Source organism: Mauremys reevesii, linkage group 2 (assembly GCF_016161935.1).
Source record: "Mauremys reevesii isolate NIE-2019 linkage group 2, ASM1616193v1, whole genome shotgun sequence".
Classification (NCBI taxonomy): Eukaryota; Metazoa; Chordata; order Testudines; family Geoemydidae; genus Mauremys; species Mauremys reevesii.
Genome location: NC_052624.1, coordinates 155,140,832 through 155,150,443, shown reverse-complemented (window position 1 = coordinate 155,150,443; position 9,612 = coordinate 155,140,832). Strand labels below are relative to the sequence as shown.

Below are 9,612 nucleotides of genomic sequence, written 5' to 3'. Positions count from 1 at the left end.
CTGGGGCCTGGTTGGGCATGTTGCTCAGAGGTCAGGGGAAGGCCGCAGCAGCTGGGCTGACGGTCCCACTGCACAGTACAGTGCCCGCTCTCCCCTTTGAGTGCACTGTGGGCAGCTGGACGCTGGAGGGCAGCAGCTTCCCTTCAGCACATTGCACTGACTTGGGACGGGGCAGCCAGGCCAAAGCCTCCTGGACAGGTGTGCGTTTGCAGGAGAGAGCGCCCGTGCTGCTCGGGCAGCAGTGCATTGTGGGTGGGCTTGGGACAGATCCTGAGGCAGCCATGCCCTGGCCTGGCAGGTCCCCTCGCAGCAAGCAGCTGAGTGCATGTGCAGAGCAGGGAGCTGGTTAGAGCAGGGTTGCCCCACAGAGCTTTACACTTGCAACATCTGTGGGCTCTAGCAAAGGGCATGGCTGGGGCAGGGCCCCGCTCCCTGCCCAGGTGGTGGTTACCTGATGAGGAGCCTGCACTGAGATGCAGAACAGCGCTAGCAAGCAGAGCTCAAAGGCTGTCCAGTCCCATGGAGCTGGGTGTGTTCTCACCCTGGGGTGAGCACCAGGCCGGTACCGGGCTGCCAGGTGCACAGGAGAGGGAGGCAGGCAGGCCAGCGCAGTACCTGTGCTCCAGCCCAGCTGCTGGAGGAGAGGCCATGGGTACCAGTGTGCCCATATCTGGTGTTCCCTGGGGCATTATCCCGCTGTGCCAGGGCACCCTCAGGACATGGTGCAGAAAGGGTCATGGGCATCCACCCTACAGATACATGCAGACCCTTGCGGAGCACGTAGCCCTGAATGCTGGCTGCCTGCCTGGCTTGGTACCTGCATGGCACCTGCAGGCCCAGCCCTCCCCTTCTCAGTGCACAGAGATCAGACCCTTGCCCAGGTGATCTGAAAGAGCATTGCCCTGTAGGGGGACTGGGGTGCCCAGCCCCGCTCTGCCAGAGGGATGGAAGCAATTGGGCAGTACTCACTGGCCCCGGGGGAGCAGCCCAGCTGTCTGCGTTACGAACAGCGTCTGCAAACTGCTTCAGGGATGAGTGACTTGGAAGCAACTGATGAGCCTGTAACAGCCTGAAATTGGCTGGGGGATGGTTGAGCTTTCTCAGCCAGCAGAGACCTTCCTACCCAGACCCCATGCCTGGCATCTCCTCATCCTGCTTCCCAGTGAGGGGTAAGTAGCACTCTGGGAATGCTAATGTAAGTGGGGAGGGGGGTGCAGGGAGAGGAAGTGGCTTCATGGGACTCTCCTCTGTCACAGCCCAGCCTCTCCACCCCCTGTGTGGTAGGTGTGTAGCATCACTGGGGATGTGATGTGCCTGAGGATGCAGAGGGAATGGGTGGCAGAGCTGAGTTTGAAACTCAGGAACTCCTGCCGCCCCTCTGATAGGCCTCTTGTCCGTCCCCATAGAGGGAATGTGTACGGGAGCTGGAAACAAGAACCCAGGAGTCCTAGGCCCCTGTCCTGTGCCTGGGCCACGTGGGATGGGGTGATTGTGGCGCAAGTCTGTTGGACGTGCAGCATCCTGCAGTCACTGCTCTGCCCAGCCTCCCAGCTGCGTCCTGTTTCTCTGGTGCAGGGTCTCTCTGTGGCTGGAATGCCCGTGGGGTGGGGACTGAATTGGAAAGTTGCGGGGGGGTCACTAATCCCTAAGAGGTCAAGTTGGGGGGGGCGGGGGGGAAGGGGGAGAATCCAGCCCTTTAAGAAGCACAAACAAAACACTGTGCCAAAGGCCAGGAGCAGCATTCCTGGCGCCTCCTCACTTCCTGTTTGAAGCTGCATTCCTGCCATGAAGTCACCGCAGAAAGAGCCTGCTGTGGAATGCAGCCTGTGCGTGCTGTGCGGTCAGGGCTGCAAGCGGCAGGCTCCGGGGTAGGGCTCTCTGCCCATGGTGCACCCCGATGTGTGCTCGGGTTCCCTGGGAGCTGCAGAGGACTCCCCTGGCTTAGTTTGAGGCAGAAATTGGCAGCTCTCATTTTCCCTGGGGCTGGACTGACTCCAGGGCAGAGAACACCAGGGTACTGGGACTCCTGGGTCTGTTCTGGTGCTGGGAGGGAGTGGGATCTAGTGGTTAGAGGAGGGGGGGGCTGGGTCCTCCTATCTCTGTGTTCTGCCATCACTTTAGGTGGAGAGAAAGCGAGGCCTAGCAGGTTGCGAGCCAAGACTCCTGGGTTCTGTTCCCTGCTCTAACACTCATAGCTTTGGACAGGGCACTTAAGCTCTGTGCCTCAGTTTCCCCACCACTAAAGCGGGGAGGGGGAACTGTCCTCCCCCACCCTGTGGTGGCAGCCTGATGGAGCTGAGGATTAAACAGACCATGGAGACATGTTAGTGTTAGATGGCCATACACCAGCCCTTTAACCAAACCCCAGAGCTCTGCTGGGGAGGGGATCTGCAGCTAGTGCAGGGGTGAGATGGATGCTGAAGACCCCTCGATGCTGCTAACAAGGCAGCTCAACTGCTGCACCTGGATAATCCTCACAGGCCTTTCATGGGGCCTCCTGTGGGGCAATGAGCCCCAGGCCCCACCCGCTGCCCCCTTGTTCTCTGTTGGGAAGTGTTAATGGGAAGTGTCAGTGCTTTATTGCTGGCTGTTAGTGGAGGTCTTTGTTCCCCTGAAGGAGGGTCAGGCGAGCTCTTTATCGGCTGCTCTCCAAGCCCAGTGCTGTTTGACTTTGCACTGAGATGTGCTGGGGGTGCTATCAGAGATTTGCTGCTTATCTGCAGGGCCTTGTGCAGCCGCTGGCTCCCCTGGGTTTCACTGGGCCCCCTGCTGCCTTGCTGGTTTCAGCAGAGAGTCCTGCGCATAGATTAGGAGTGTGGGGCGCCAGGCTGGAATGGGAGCCACATGGACAAGGCCTCCAGTCCTGGCCAGGGCACGGCTACTCCTAGCAGGATGCTTTCCCAGCAGCCAGGCCCAGGACCTCTCTCTCCCCAGGGGCGAGGTCCATCTATCTCCCCTGGGCTTGGAGTGCTGGGGATGGCCAGGTAGCACGTAGGGGATCCAAGCAAGGCCTTTGCACCCCCATCCCTCTGCCTGTGTGCCTGTTCACATTTCAGGTCAGTGCCGCTGGGGGACTTCAGTGCCATGGTACCCGCCAAACGATGCCCCAGGGGGAGGAAGGGGATGTCCCAAAGGCTTGATGGAAATGCAGCAGGCCCTGCAGTAATGCGACCGTACAGCCCTGGAAAGGCAAAGCACATCTGCACAACGTGCCTTATGGGGTGGGTACCAATATGCCCTGGAGATGCACAATGCACCCCATGAAAGGCATTGATGTGACTGTAGAAAATCTGTGCTGGATGTGTGTGGCTAGAGGGTTGCCAACCCTCCAGGTTTGGCCTGGAGTCTCCTGGAATTGATTCCCCGGTGACTATTGAAAGCAATCCAGGAGATTTGAATAGGATATTTAAAGAAAATGACATTATCATGTTGTGGGGGGAATCTCCCGGAATAGCTTCCATCAAAGTTGACAACCCTAGGTGTGGCCCTTATGATGCTGGGAATGCATGGCCGGGCTTGTGTTCAGGGGCTGGTACCATCTGGCCCTTAATCCCTGTATGATGAACACTCTGAGCTCCCCACCTGCCATCTGGTTTTGGTGTGGAGTCTGGAGCAGCCGGGGCCTGTTAGAATATGCACTGTGGAGTGGCAGGCAGTGGGCCGTGCTCCAAGGTTAGCTGGCTAGGGGACATGTTGGCTGGGCTCTGCAGAGGTTGCCTGTTCCCCAGCCCCTGGGTGCCCTGGCAGTTGTTACACATGGTCTCCAGCCCACTCTCCAGCTGCAGGAAGCTGCTCTTTACCCTCTGCTGGATTAGAAATGAGTCTATCACTGTGCCATTGACCCCTGCTGCGATGCCCGGTCCCGTGCATCCTAAAATGCCTCTGTTTGCTGGCGTTATATTCCAGCACCACCTGTTGTGGCTTTCTTCCTCTCAGGGCCCTTCAGTACATCTGCTGGGACTTCAGCGCTGCGAGCTTCCCCAGAGCCATGCCCTGCCTGTGCCAGCCAGGACTCCAGCAGTGTGCACTTCCCCACAGCAGGGCCTGGCATATAAGGTGCAAACACTTCAGCGCCCGTGCAAGCCTTCCAGGCCCTTCCACTTAGGGTGACCAGACAGCAAATGTGAAAAATTGGGATGAGGAAGGGTAATAGGAGCCTATATAAGAAAAAGACCCAAAAATCGGGACATCTGGTCACCCTTCTCCCACTCCCAGGTCTCTAGGTGGGAGGTTTTTGCGCTTTTGCTTGAACACAGATTCTATCTCAGCAGTGGCCTGGCCTGTGGCTGGGTTACTCTGCTCTCAGAGAGGCAAGACTTGTCCCTCAAGAACCTCCACCAAACTCAAATAAATCAGGGCAGGAGAGAGGTGTAGGAGTTAGAGCATGGAGCCTGCCGGGTTCTGGTCCTGGTGCTGGGTAGGAAGTGGGATGTAGAGAAGTGGTGGGCATCTTCCTTTCTGGGCCACCTGGGTTCATTTTCCAGCCCGGTGCTGCTGTCTCTCTTTGGTTGCAGTCCGTGAAAGGGGAAGAGGGGCGCTGGCCCTGGTGTGAGGGGTGAATCCATGGCCAACAGGCGCTATGCTAGGTACATGCGAGGGGCTGGTCCTGTGAACCGGGTAAAAGAGGCCAGCCCTTTGTGTTTGCAGCCCAGCCCTGTCTGCAATCCCATCTGAACTCTGTCCCTTGGGCATACGTGCTCCCCTTGCCCTCGCAGATCCCTGCCTAAGCGCCTGCTGCTGCTGAGGGCTGATTCCGGCTTGTCAGCAGCGGCAGGAGGAGGGGGGCAGGTGAATTCCCGCACGTTCGCCTAAGTCCCTTTATCTCCCTTATCTCTGTCTCCCTCCCTGAAGAGGGACTGACGGGAACAGGAGGCTCAGGCAGGGCTTCCTTCAGCAGCTGCTCCCACCCCTGCATTCTCTGCAGGCCCCGGGAGGGCGTGGGCCCTGATGCACACGGGGGGCTCCCCTAGGTGCTGAGGGGCACCGGATACACTTTAGGCCTTTCACGGCTTATTTTTCCCCAAAGTGAGGGGGTGGCTGGCCCCTGTGTGGCACCTCTAGCTGGGTCCATGGGTCTTGGTCTTGCTCATGAGCAGCAGGTTGGTTCCTCTCGTGTGCCCCACAAAGTGATGGGACCATGGTTCCTGCCTCACACGCTAAATGGGTGTGGGGGGGGGCGGGGGGAGGCAGCTGATCCCATGCCAACCAACCTTGGAGGGGGAGCCAGGGGCTGGTGGATTCTCACCTGGTGCCCTGAGTGGGATGCCAGCAGAGCTCCCCTTCTGCTTCCAGCTTCTCTGGCCTACAGGCAGGCAGGAAGCAACACCTTGGCTCTCCTCTGCAACACCCTGGGCCTCCCCACCTCGAACCCCACACTCTATGGCACTCGGTGGCTGGAGGAACGAGCCGGTCCCTTTTGACAGCTTCTTAATGGTGCCCCGATTGCTCCCTCCCTGCTGAGGAGACACTACTGGGCTCAGGGTCCCATGGGGGGCAAGAGAAACAAGAACTCAGAGTGTCTCATGGGCCAAGGGCATGAGAACTTGGTGTCCTCATGGCTGCAGGCCCCTCCTGGACAGCAAGGCCTGGGCCACTGGGCTCCTGACCTGGCCTGAGGGACCTAGAGTGGGGAGGCTGCCCTGGAGGGGCTCCGTGGCCTGGCTGTGCTGCGAGGGGGAGAGGTGGGCTACCGCTGAGGAATGCGGGCTGGGAGTCACAGCAAGCCCTGGGCGCAGGTTGTGGTTCCCTAGGTGCTATGTGGAGGGAGGCCTTTGCTCCTTGGTCTCGAGCAAGAAGCGTGTGAGAGCTACTTCATGGTCCCCTTCTGTTTATTGAGGCTGCAGGGCACGGTGGCCCCTGTCCAAGCCCCATTGCTGCAGACAGGGTGAGGGCTTTGCATCTCCTGCAGTTGGCATAGGGATAGTGCCCTGTGTCCCCTCCTCCTCTTTCACATCTCTTTGGCTCCTGGAGGGAGTCAGGGACCCAGGTGCTTGGGGCAGCTGGGGAAAGCCAGCATGGGATGTTTCCCTGCCCTAGGAGCTGAGTGGAGGGGGCTACTTCCTTTAGCCCTGGGAGCCTCCTGGGCAACAGCGGCAGCAGGCTGTGACCATGCCTGCGTGGAGCCCTGGGCACCTACACGATGCCTGCCTGGATTGGCCTACATCCCCACCCCATGATGGCTTTTTTGGGTGGTGGGCCTGTATCTGTGCACGCCTGGGTCTGGCCCTTCTCTCTGCTCCCGAGGGACAGTGTCCCCCCACTTCAGTGCACAGCCTTGGACAAGAGAAAGCGGGGTGGGGTGGCCAGGCCCATGGCTAGATGCACCCAAGGCAGGACACAATTCCCCTAATGAATGGAGCCTCTCTCCACATCAAGAACTACCCCTTGTTTGCATCTGCATAGGCAGCCTGCTCTGTGTCTGCGTGCCCCGGCACCGAGCCCTGCCCTGTGCCTGCAGGGCTTTGTTTGCCATGCATCTTAGGAACTGGCCAGGATCTAGTACAAGGTGTTGGATAAAATCTCATCACCCCCTTGGACCATCTCCACAAGGCCCCCAGAAGCAATGGGCCAGGCTCTAGTGTCTGCTTGGCTTGAACCCCCTTGCTACACACACATCTTCCCCCAAGCCGTCACCACCCAGGAACAGCAGGAAGCTAAGCAGCTATTTACCTTTTGACACCTAATTACCTCTGAGTGCAGCAGGCCTTGGGAAGGATTAGCTGAGGGGCCTTTTGTTCCCTCACCTCTTCACACGCCCTCCCCTGCACGTACATGCCTATCGGCACATACACACATCACCAGGCGCCCCCACACATGGGCATGCAGGAGTGTATGCACGCCTGCCTGTCTGTCTGCATGCTCAGATGCATGACCCTATACAGCCAAGAACACATGTCAACACCCAGGCCCCCCACAGGCCTAAGAGCACACACAACACATGTACACCTGGAGACATGCCTGTAAATATGCATGTACACCCTTGTGCCTTGCACACACCTGTGTGTGTTCATGCATACATATATACACATACATGAGCCTGGGCGGGCATACACCCTATAGGTCTCTGCCCGAACACCTGTCATCTGGATCTCAGAGCACTTTACAGACCAATGAAAACCCCCTGTGAGGAAGGCAGGTATTCTCCCCAAAGAACAAATGGGGGAACAGGCACAAAGGGAAGTGAGTTGCTCCAGGACCCAGCTTGAGTCAGTTTCAGGGAGTGGGGGGTAATAGAACCCAGGACTCCTGTTTGCTACTCCACCCCTGCTCTAACCACTTGATCACATTCCCTCCTAGGCCCAGCAATAGAACCAAGGAATTCTGCTTCCCAGAGCCCTGCGTTCCACGCTAGATCCACCAAGTTCTCCTTGAGAGCTAGGAATAGAACCCAGGAGCCTGGCCTGTTCTGCATACCTGGCCATGCCCCTTTCACAGACTAGTGAAATGGTTAACACTGTTGATATGTCTGTGAGCTTTAATTAGACTTCCACATTAACACTCCATCAAGGAAATTCACATCTTCTCCTCCTCCTCATTTTTCAGTCTGTCTGCTGATCCCCCCAGCCCATATTGGGTGGGGTGGGCTGGCTATTAGGGTGCAGAAAACCAGATGCTGTCCTGAGTTTGAATGTAAATGTTGAGACTCCAATAGAGAATAGCTGAAAAATCTGGCTGTGTGAATTTGTACTGTTGTAGCTGATGGCTTGTCTCACCTTGTCCATGTGCACAGATAATGAATGCCCCCTCCTTTGGAGTGTCCTGCAGAGAGAGAGAGAGAGAGACTGTGTGTGTGTAAACACACCATTAAAATAGTTATCTGTTTTCCAAGGGAACTGTTGTACCTGGCCATTTTCTCAGGGGTTACAATGAGTTCAACACTAGGGTGGCAGCCCTGCCGCATGAAACCGGCTGCTCCATAAAATAGATGCCACACAGGCTGTGGCAAGGCAAGCATCCTCCATACACTGCTGCCCTTCCAGATGCCTCAGTCCTGCACTGGAGAGATGGGGAAACTGAGGCAAGATGGAGCCATACGACTTGACCGAGGCTGCAAAACAAATCAATGGCAGGGTAGAAATAGTTGGCTTGTCATCTCTTCAGGGCAGTGCTTGTCTTTTTGTTCTGTTAGTACAGCATCAAGCACATAGGGAGCTTGGTCCTGTAGCCACTACCCTAAGGAATGGAGCCCTGGGGAACCCTGCCTTCTAGACTCCCCTGCTCTAAACACTGGCCCCCCAGCCCAGGAGGCCTGACTCCTAGTTCCTCTGCTCTAACCATACTGGTTTGTTTCATTATTTCTTGATGGCTGCGGGCGAGTTCCAGCTCTGAAATAGCAACGTGCCCTGGGCAGATGCCAAGCGGAGTTCCCTGCTCTAGCTGCTAGTTCGGACTGGCGCTCCTTCCTTGTTCAGGGCATGGTCTAAACTGCTGCCTAGCAGGAACTAAACACCCTAGTAACCCCATATCTCCACTCAGCACAAGCCCCTGCCCCACAAGCTGAACCCCACACCTGCTTCCAGTGCATTGCCTGGGCTGGCTGAGTGACATCCAGCCAGTCACCTCCCCTCCGAACCATGCCTGCATGTGCTTGTGCTCCATACTATGCACTTCTGCTTGGCCTGCCCTGACACCTGGTGCATAGGGCGAGGGTGATGATCCTCAGTGCACTAGTTCCTACTCCTCCTTAGTTCTGCTGCCTGTGGGGGATATCAATTCCTCCCCGGAGCTGTGAGCCTGGCTGTGTGACTGGCCAATACCCCCATCACTGCCTGCCCCTTCTGCAGTGAGAGAGAGACCCTGGTATGTGCCTGGCTGCAGGGCACCAGGTTGCAGTCTTCTCCAGAACCAACTTGTCCAGAGCCCTGCAATGCTGCCACCTCTGTGCACTGGACAAGATGCCCAGCCTTCAGCAGAGGGAAGCTGGGTGATGGGGGGCAGGGTGTTCTCTGTAACTGTGAGGACCTTTCCCACCCTCATCTGTCCATGTGGAATCAACTGGTTGCATTATCCAAGGGTCCCTTGTTTGACTCTATGATCTGTGCCTCTTCTCTGTTCATTTTGTGTTAGCTGATCTCCTTTGTCACTGCAGTGGCACATTCACTTCTTCCCTGTGCCCCTTGTTGGGACTGGGGGCTAGCACTGCATGGTAACGGCCCCTAACCAGGCACAGCTGTTGGCACAACAGGGGTTGAACGCCCTGCAGTGTTAATCTCCTCCAGGGAGCGGATTAGTAGGAACCTGGCTGGCTGCTTTTCCTGTTCTTAGAGAGAGACTGAGAACCTCTGTGAGCCAAACTTTTCAGGGGATGACAGAAACCTTCCAATAATTGTGTGTGTGTGGGTCATTTAATGACAGGAGCCTGTGTAGTGAGAAGCAACCAGGCAGGTGGCTGGTTGAGGGGAACAGGAGAGTGCAATTCACCAGTCTTGATATGCAGATATTTTCTGAGCAGTAGCCCTGCAAGGAAATACCCAGGCTTTGGTTAGGACATAGGAGGGGCTACTCCAGGTGTGTGTGCATGCAGTTAATTTCTCCTTACAAGTGCATTTATTTTAGCTGGAGGATTAGGCCTCTTAAATGCTGGATGAAGATGGTAAATCTAATCAAGAGGAT

General features: G+C 56.8%; 1 long non-coding RNA gene across 1 annotated transcript; it reads right to left on the bottom strand.

Annotated features, from left to right (window-relative positions):
• Positions 1-7,456: 7,456 nt before the first annotated feature.
• Positions 7,457-9,563, bottom strand: LOC120396678. The gene is made up of 3 exons (XR_005593296.1): positions 8,971-9,563; positions 7,842-8,047; positions 7,457-7,758 (listed from the first exon to the last, which is right to left on the bottom strand). It is a non-coding gene; the product is annotated as an uncharacterized LOC120396678 (long non-coding RNA).
• Positions 9,564-9,612: the final 49 nt, after the last annotated feature.